This window comes from Brachyhypopomus gauderio, chromosome 1 (assembly GCF_052324685.1).
Source record: "Brachyhypopomus gauderio isolate BG-103 chromosome 1, BGAUD_0.2, whole genome shotgun sequence".
Classification (NCBI taxonomy): Eukaryota; Metazoa; Chordata; class Actinopteri; order Gymnotiformes; family Hypopomidae; genus Brachyhypopomus; species Brachyhypopomus gauderio.
This window is the reverse complement of record NC_135211.1, coordinates 12,924,225-12,932,610: the sequence shown is the minus strand read 5'-3', so window position 1 is coordinate 12,932,610 and position 8,386 is coordinate 12,924,225.

The following is an 8,386-nucleotide window of genomic DNA, read 5'->3' as shown; positions in this document are numbered from 1 at the left end:
CATTCATGTTTTCATGCACTTATCATCTTGGCTCCTCACGCCTTGGCTAACATCTGTGAGCAGCATGGAGGCGGGCTGTCGGAGCAGGCAGGCGGGCGAGGAGGGAGGGCCCTGCCTCAGCATGACTCCGCCATTCCTAAAGGCTGCCTGTCACTCACCTGCCATGCTGTCTCAGGGGGCTGGGGAAGGGCATGTTACCCCCTCCCCCCAAAACCCACAGACGTGCACGCTCTCTCTCTCTCTCTCTCTCTAGCCCTTACTAAAAACAAAGCACCTGAAAAATGCGTTTTACGTTTAATGGTATGCAGTTCACAGACACTGGCAACAGAAGTGGTATAATGGAGGACTTGAATGGAATCTTAAACACTCTTAACTGGTGAATAATTTTTTTTTCTGACTGCTTTAGATTCTTCGGCTTTGTTGGAAATAAGTCTTGAGATTTGGGAATAGATGAAATCACACTGCAGGGATATTTGATAATACCCGTAAACTGTTGTTCCACCCAGGTAACAAAACACAATTATGTGACAATATTCAGAATGGGCCCTGGTAGCTGGCATTTTCTACTGACCTACCTTTGACTTTCCTTAACAAACTCATCCGGTATAATTCACCGGGATTCAAAGGTTGGGGGTAAGATCATGACAAATTTGTTTTGGCCCAGTGTCTGCATATTTAAGAAGAGGCATGAGTAAAAGCTTTGTTGAAAATGTTCCAGCATTTCAAACAGTAATGGAAAAGTTTTTATAAATCTAGTCTTAATACAGATTCGTTTCGATCACAACAGTAACTTCTTACCGAGGCTGATCTGAATCAAATGCAGCGTTTGAGTGTGTGTCCAGGAGAAGACACACAGTGGACCAGCTTTTAGCTTCAGCTCAGAGGCCTGTCATCTGACCTGGTTTAGTTGTGTTGGGTCTGAGCACCTCTGTCATCTCACTGCTGCCATATGATGGCCATATGTTGCATGCTTTCAACTGCAAATCCAACAACCCTAGAGGATCCCTCACATTCCAGGGCAGAGGAGATAATATTTGTTCTTTTCCCTGGCCTTATTCTCACTCTTTAAATGCATTAAGGAATGTGATTGATTCGGGAATTAACGCTTTTCCTCTGAGATTCATCAGGATCTTGATTCACTGTTGCGTGTCTAATTTATGCTTCAGAACATTTGGTGCTGCTCATCACATGACAAGACACTTGGTTGGGAAATAAAGTGGGATCCATCTGTACGTGACGTTTGTGTCTTAAAATGACACACTGGTATGTGTGGCTGTTTGTGTGTGTGCATGAGCGACTCAACATTCAGGATCATAGCTGTTGTTAATGATGACATATCACAAAAAATTCTTCTCGCGGGGGAAAGAAAGAGGGTAAACTTGAGCAGTATAAAACAACAACTTGCTTCAGTGCAGCGTCAGGCCATCCTGCAGAAATCAGTATCTTTTCTGAGGGATTGTGCTTTTCCTTACGACAAGGAAATCTTACTGCTGAGAAGTTCAGGGTCTGTTATTTGCCTGTCTATATTTGCTCTTTGTTGAATGTGCGACATTGTCAGATGTATTGCAGTCTTCCAGTGAATCTCCATTGTGAGAAATGAACACGCTCCGGGCGTTTCTCCGTCTCTCTCAGCCGACGGATGGAAGAGATGCAATGACAGATAGCTACGGCTCACAGCAGACAAGACGCTAAATGGATTTATAGAAGTCCACAGATGTCAGGTTAGGGTGGATTGCTGAATGGTATGATTGTGCCATTTTTGTTGGTAATTTAATTGCTCACACTGTGATTTAATGGCCGATACAGACCGTTGTTGTTTCCAATAAACAGCTAAAGCCAGTCTTGAGCGCTGGCTTTAGCGGAAGCTAATTTGCCAAAGTTTGAAGTCATTAGACTTTTTTTCATGTTATCTGTGATAACAACGGCATTGCTTAGGTACATGTTCAAGGGTACAAAACTGCACACTTACAGTAAGGAACAACAAACAACATAAGTACGCAGCGCCCTAAAAATGTGTCTGAATCACTCTCAGCATTTTGGCCAAGAACATTAATTCAGCTGTTCGCTGGTGAGCAGTCCTGTGATTCTTCTGCTTCCGATTCTATGGCCACCTCATGCTAAATATGAAATCCAATTTCCATAATGGCAGCCACTTGTGATGTGTAGGAAGGTGACCGTGATGCTTTGTGACACCTTCCTCATTGTGGAGAATGCGCAGGAGAGTGAGCTGAGAAGCATTCATCCCTTATAGTCACTGTTTCAGCCTGGAGATCTCACCTCCTGCTGGGCTTTCTGCTGTGTTTGTGAATTAGCAGAGTGAGGTGTTTCTACTCCGAGGACGCTAGCGATGCCTCTGAGCTACACAAAGCTCACGGAGTCTACCACAAAAAGCCAAATGAAAAACCACAGGGGATACTATAAGATAATGTGTTTGTTTGTGTGCGTGCGTGTGTGTGTGTGTGTGTGTTATTCAATACTGCATAGACGCCCTTTATACATACACACATCATTGGCTCACACTATTTGACTTTGTGTAAATACATAATTAGGATGTGTATAATAGTTAAATGCTGTCCTTTTCTGCAGAAACGTATAACCCCAAGTATCATCATTAAACGGTAGAGCAAGTATCTCACTGAACACGCTCTCATTTCGGATGATCTCAACACTAATGTTTATGGGAAATGGGCCTCTGGTTCGTCCACTCCACATTACTTGAAAACACTGAAAGCAAATTTCACAGTACAAGAAGGATGCCACAGCTTGGGACGCAACCTACCAAATATCAAAGAGAACGCCAAGGACAGTAGCACGCTGGGATTGGACGGAGTGCAAGAGGCACTGGAACGGTACTTGTGGAGGGTTTGTAATGAGGAGCCAGAGACTAGCTCGACTAAATGGGACCATGAATTTCCTACAGCTCATTTTGCAAGCCCTTTTCCTTTAGCCTGTATCTTGAGGTGCCCACTTAGTATAATAAAATAATATAGCTCCTTTGTGTATTTTTGAATTACTGCCTCATTTTCTCAGTACTTGCAACCATAATGTTCCCTGAGCTGCACTTAATCAACTCATGGGAAACACTTCCTAGCTTTTCTGGTGCAGTGTCAAATTACATTTTATGGGTCACAGGTCTGTACAGGTGTAAAGAAAGTGATACAACACAGACAGTCTGTGAAGACAGAATCTCTCTTGAACACAATTTATGCTTTGAGCTGTATCCTCCAGTATTGTTTAATTATTACAAAAGCTCACTTAAGTTGGTTTTCTTCTCTTCATGATCCCCAACAATTTATCAAAATGATCATTGTGCTTAAAATTATTTCTTCGCCATTTCATACCCATCCCAAGGAATCTTGTTTGATTAAATCTACAAATTGCACTTGGACAACTTATGTCATTCCATTTTAAATTTACAATGCTGACGCAATAGAAATTGATCTAATTGATGAAGGTGTCCTCTCTCCCTGTATCTCCGTGGGTTGTCCTTCCCTGTCCAGACTGAGAGGAAGTGGAAGAGGACGCCTGTGTCTTGATTTAGGCATGACGTTGGTGGGAGGACCTGACTCTGGCTCAGAGCTCTTGAGGAGGCCATGGAAGAGACCATCCATCATGCAACTCGGAGCCCAGCCAGGGAACCGCTCCCCGGTCTCTCCTTCTTGTGATGGATGACCATATCACATGGGCTTCTTATTATTTCAAAAGAGGCCAAAGGAAAGTGGTGAGGGAGTTCAAACACTGGACAGTCACTCTTGCTGGTAGAGCCCATGTTCTTCTATCAGAACCTAATCCATTTTAAAGAGTGGCTGGATAGCGGCAGCACAGCAGCGGTTGAACGGCAGTATTTTGCTTCGATGGGGTGTTCTCTGGAGATGGAACCAGCCACACGCAAGAGCTATAGCTCTCTCAGCATTGGAGCCTTGCTAGGAATTCAAAGCATGCCATAACCTCCTAGAGCAAAACGTGCGATCATTTCTAGCAGCAAAACATTTTACAGAAATATTGAAAACGTTTATGAAAATTACATCCGAGCGAATCGAGGGAATAAGCAAGATTAATTTGAAATTTAAAAATTTTACTGCACGTGCACAACATTGTTGGATGTAATATTAGACAGACTGTTCCAGTCTGAATAATATTATGGATAATAAACGTAAGCTTCAGAATATAACACCTGGAACCCATAAAATGTTCCAGTTTAAGAAGGATATGCTCGCTCTTGGTTCGATCACATAATTCTTAGTATTCACTGCAGAGGCTTGTCTTAGAAGCTGAAAGCATTAGTTGTCTTTGAGAGATACGGACCGTGGAGTCGATTTGTAGTCTAGACTGGTCTCCTCACGTGTGCCAAAGAGAGAGGGAGTGAGAGGGAGAGAAGGAGCAGGGGGTGGGCGGTGGAGGAGAGAGAGGGGAAAGGATGCGGGACAGAACGGAATCTAATGCAGCGCGGTGTCATTTATCGGAGAGGCGAGTGCCACACGCAGACAGCTATGATGTTTCCTAGTGGTGTATTCCTCGAATTCATCAAGCAAAAGAGGGGAGCACGCCACACTTCAAACAGCAGGTCACATGCAGGGAATATAGCTCACTCTACCTTCCTTCTCACCTCTTATTCTCCTTAAGCCCAAACTGGGAATATCTGAGGACAAGTGTGTGTCTCGGTGACAGGAGTTCTTGTTAGCTCCAGTTGCAAAGCTGAGTCACCAGAGGACTGCTTATGGGGGTGAAGCATTGTTTGATTCTGGCCGCCATCTGGTATGCCTTCATTGCCTGGGGATATGACTGATAAAAGACAGGCCGTCGTGGAAGAAAGCTTCATGGGCTGCTGTGTCTGGATTGTTGTGAAAAAGGAGAAAGAGAGAAGTGTCTGGAGAAGTAAGGATTTCAATGATTTATTGCACTCATTTTTAGTTGATTGGGCAGGCCTGATGAATTTCCATTCAGATTTTGTTGTTGTTGATGTTATATCGTTGCTTTTCCCCAGTGTTGAAATATGAAATTATTGTAACAAGTGAAGGAACTATGCACAGAAATGTTCTAAAAATTAATTTATATAGACATGAGATGTCCACAGAGATGTCCATAGAGATGTCCATATTGGATGATATATGCTCTTGGTCCTGCATGTTACCATTAATCATAGTTTAACCAATTTAAAGAGATGCAGATATTATCAGAAAATACAGATCATTTAGGTGCTTGAAATAACTGCTAATTGCAAATTAATGAAATGGTTCTTCTGGTTGACGTAATGAAATCTGTCTAAGGCCCTGAAAATCCAATCTTCATGGGCATTCACCTTCATCAGAATGACTCAATAGGGAATGAATGCCATAATCAAGCTAATCAACTCATCTACTCCACAATTCTGAGATGGTTGGTAATTTCAAGTGGACCACTAACAGGACCAGTACTTGGAGACCTAACATCAGGGGGACCAAAAATCATGCTGAGGTCTAAGAGACTGATTGCATCATGTGAAATACATTTACGTGGTGCTAAGACCAAGATAGGATATGACTGTATAGTTTATTCCTACAAGCTGTATCTCAGCTTCCCAGAGGCCTTTGGAAGGCTTCAGAGAGGCCTTTGTTTAAATGTAATGCAAGCTTACTGCTTGAACTGGTAAGATAATTTGTCAATGTTGTATTTTCCATCCCTAAACCGACAGACTGAGACCTCTCTTCCAAAGTAGGGGGTTCATCTTCACTCTCTATTATTTTAAACTCACTTTTTCGTTTACGAAGGTAAACCAGAAATGTGCAGCACAAGAAAAAGAAAATACAGCAATAGTGTTTGAAGCGAGCGGGCACAAAGTACATTCCATCTACTTCTGTGGGTTCCTTTTGATTTCATTTGGCTTCCTTCGCCCCTCGTCCCCACGCTACATGAGAGAGGTCACCGGGTCGTTCTGCTGTAATGAAGGCTGACAGATCAGACAAGCCTGGGAGAGGTCTCAAAGCCCAGCTGAGGGAAGGCGTCTCGGGAAGTGTCAGGCATGATTGAGACCTGCCGTGGCACAAAACCAACAGCGGGCCCATGGTTTGCCCTTCAGTTGTCTCTTTACCATCACATGTCTCTGCTTTGTTCAGTGAACCTGTAAAAAAAAAAATCTGAATCTATAATGCATTATACACACTGACTTCGTCCTGGTTTAGAGGTGCAAAGCTAAGGAAGCCAACTGACCATGAACGTCAGGATTCATCACTATTCATGACTATTGTCTGTGTTCTGTTTTACCCATTGTTATTTGATAGTTGGTGTGAAAAACCAAAAAAATGGCCTGTTTGTGAGAGTTCTTATGCAAGGGAAGCTGGTGTTGCCAATATGGATTATTACTACAAAATTATCCATTTGGTTTTCACTAGACAGTGGAATGAATCAACCCTGGTCTTGAGTTTATACACACATTAATGAGATATTCACCAGGCAAGACCTTCTGATCGGTATGTAACATTGAACAACTAAGCACACATGTAGGAATCTGGACTTTCTTTATATGTGTCTCTACTGTTTATCTTGCTGTGAGTTATGGATGTCCACATACCCAGTTTGTAAACTGCAATCTTACTTATTCTCTGATATTAGTGAAGTGATATATCCATGTCACATTTAATCATTAATCAAATTTAATTACCCATCACATCATCCAAATCAGCCACAGCACTGTAAACGTAGAGCCAGTGCTGTGTTTTGCAGGACATAAAACCCTTTTTTCTCATTTTAACTCAAAGAAAATATATTTTGTTTTATTTTAATCATAATGAAATAAAATTTTTAAAAGAACGTTTAAAAAAAATTGAATTATATCTAACTTGAGTACATTTCATAGATTATGGGAGTCATGCACCAAACATGCACAACTTTAAAGACATCCGTTCAGCAAATTGAACTTCTTACACAGCGAGGCCCTCCGGGGCCAACTCTCTGTTTCATCCACTATACCACAAGGACTTGTTTAGAGGAAGCTGCTCTGTACTTAAAATTCCAAACTGGCTTCACTTTGAAAGTTCTTTTGGTTTTAATCAGGCTGTTAAATATTTGCAGTGATATGAGAGATCCTTGGTACATGCTTCCCCCCCCCCCCCCCTTCCCCTCTAGCATTGAAGTTTATCCTGAAGTTCTTGAGGATGATCTGTTCTGCCTTCAAATGCATTATGGATGAGTTGTTTGGCTCCACCACTTTGCCCTGCCCCTCAGTGTTAATCTGCTCCATGTAGACAGTGTTTTAATTTCTTTCAGTGTGCCGTTTCCTGCTCTCTTAAACCTGGACAACATATCAAAAGGAGAAAATGGGTAGTTCCCTTTGCTTCTTCCATGAGTCCGTTATCTGTGGTCTTGGACTTGTACTTGGAATAAAATGGCACTGATACCACAAAATAATGATCTGTAAACAAGTTTTCTATACATGTACTGAACTTGATGAGCTATTGTTGTAAAATAACACCCATGCTTTAAAACCTTTTGGTAATTGCATCGGCTTTCCAAACAAGGGTAAAAGAAAATCTAGATAGAGGGGTATTTCTTTGTTAATGCATGCCCTGTTCTTAATATTTATGTAATGCATATGAAAGAATTTGGCAAAGCAAATGAGTGAATCTGTGACTACATTTAAGTGAGTGGAGTTGGAGTGAAAAGCCCACATGGTGAGAAAACGGTCTTAAGCATGAAAGGCGTGAAGTAGGAGAGGAAAGACCACTTTCCACTTCGCTAGAAAACCTTCGAGCTCTTCAGAGTGAATGTACTTCCTGCTAAACATTTCTACAATTTAAAATAATTAGCTACAGGGAGACAAAACAATCCTTCAGCTAAAACGCTCAGCTTTGTTCTAAGTGTAAATGAAAGAAAAAGATCATTCCTAATCTGATTATATTATGTGATAATCATTTTCTTTCAAAAATAGCCTATATTAAATCAAAGTGAAATACACTAATGATCTTACTAAGAAAAATGGTTATAACAGAAATCAGTACCCTGGTTCATACACTAGAACTTACACTTGAGCATTCTTCACTTATCTTTACTGACTTTCCCTCTGGGATTAATAAAGTTCAATCTAATCTAATCTTATCTTGACTACATTTGTGCTATGTAACACAAAATATAACCCATATTAAAACAATGTACTCTGCAGTGCACTACCCTAGACATGGGCAAGATACACGAGACACACAATATGTGCTTCGTTCCTGGTGCTTGCTCTAGAAGACCCCTCCTCAGTGGGACCTGTAAAGATCACCATTCACCCGTCAGTCCACCAACTCACATTCAAATCGTGGGACGCCAGCTTCCTTAGTCGGTTTGTTGCTAATGAACATGTTTTCCAAGCAAGTGGGCACATCTGCTCTGTACAGTGTGTGTTTGCTTTGACTATTTCTGCTGATAG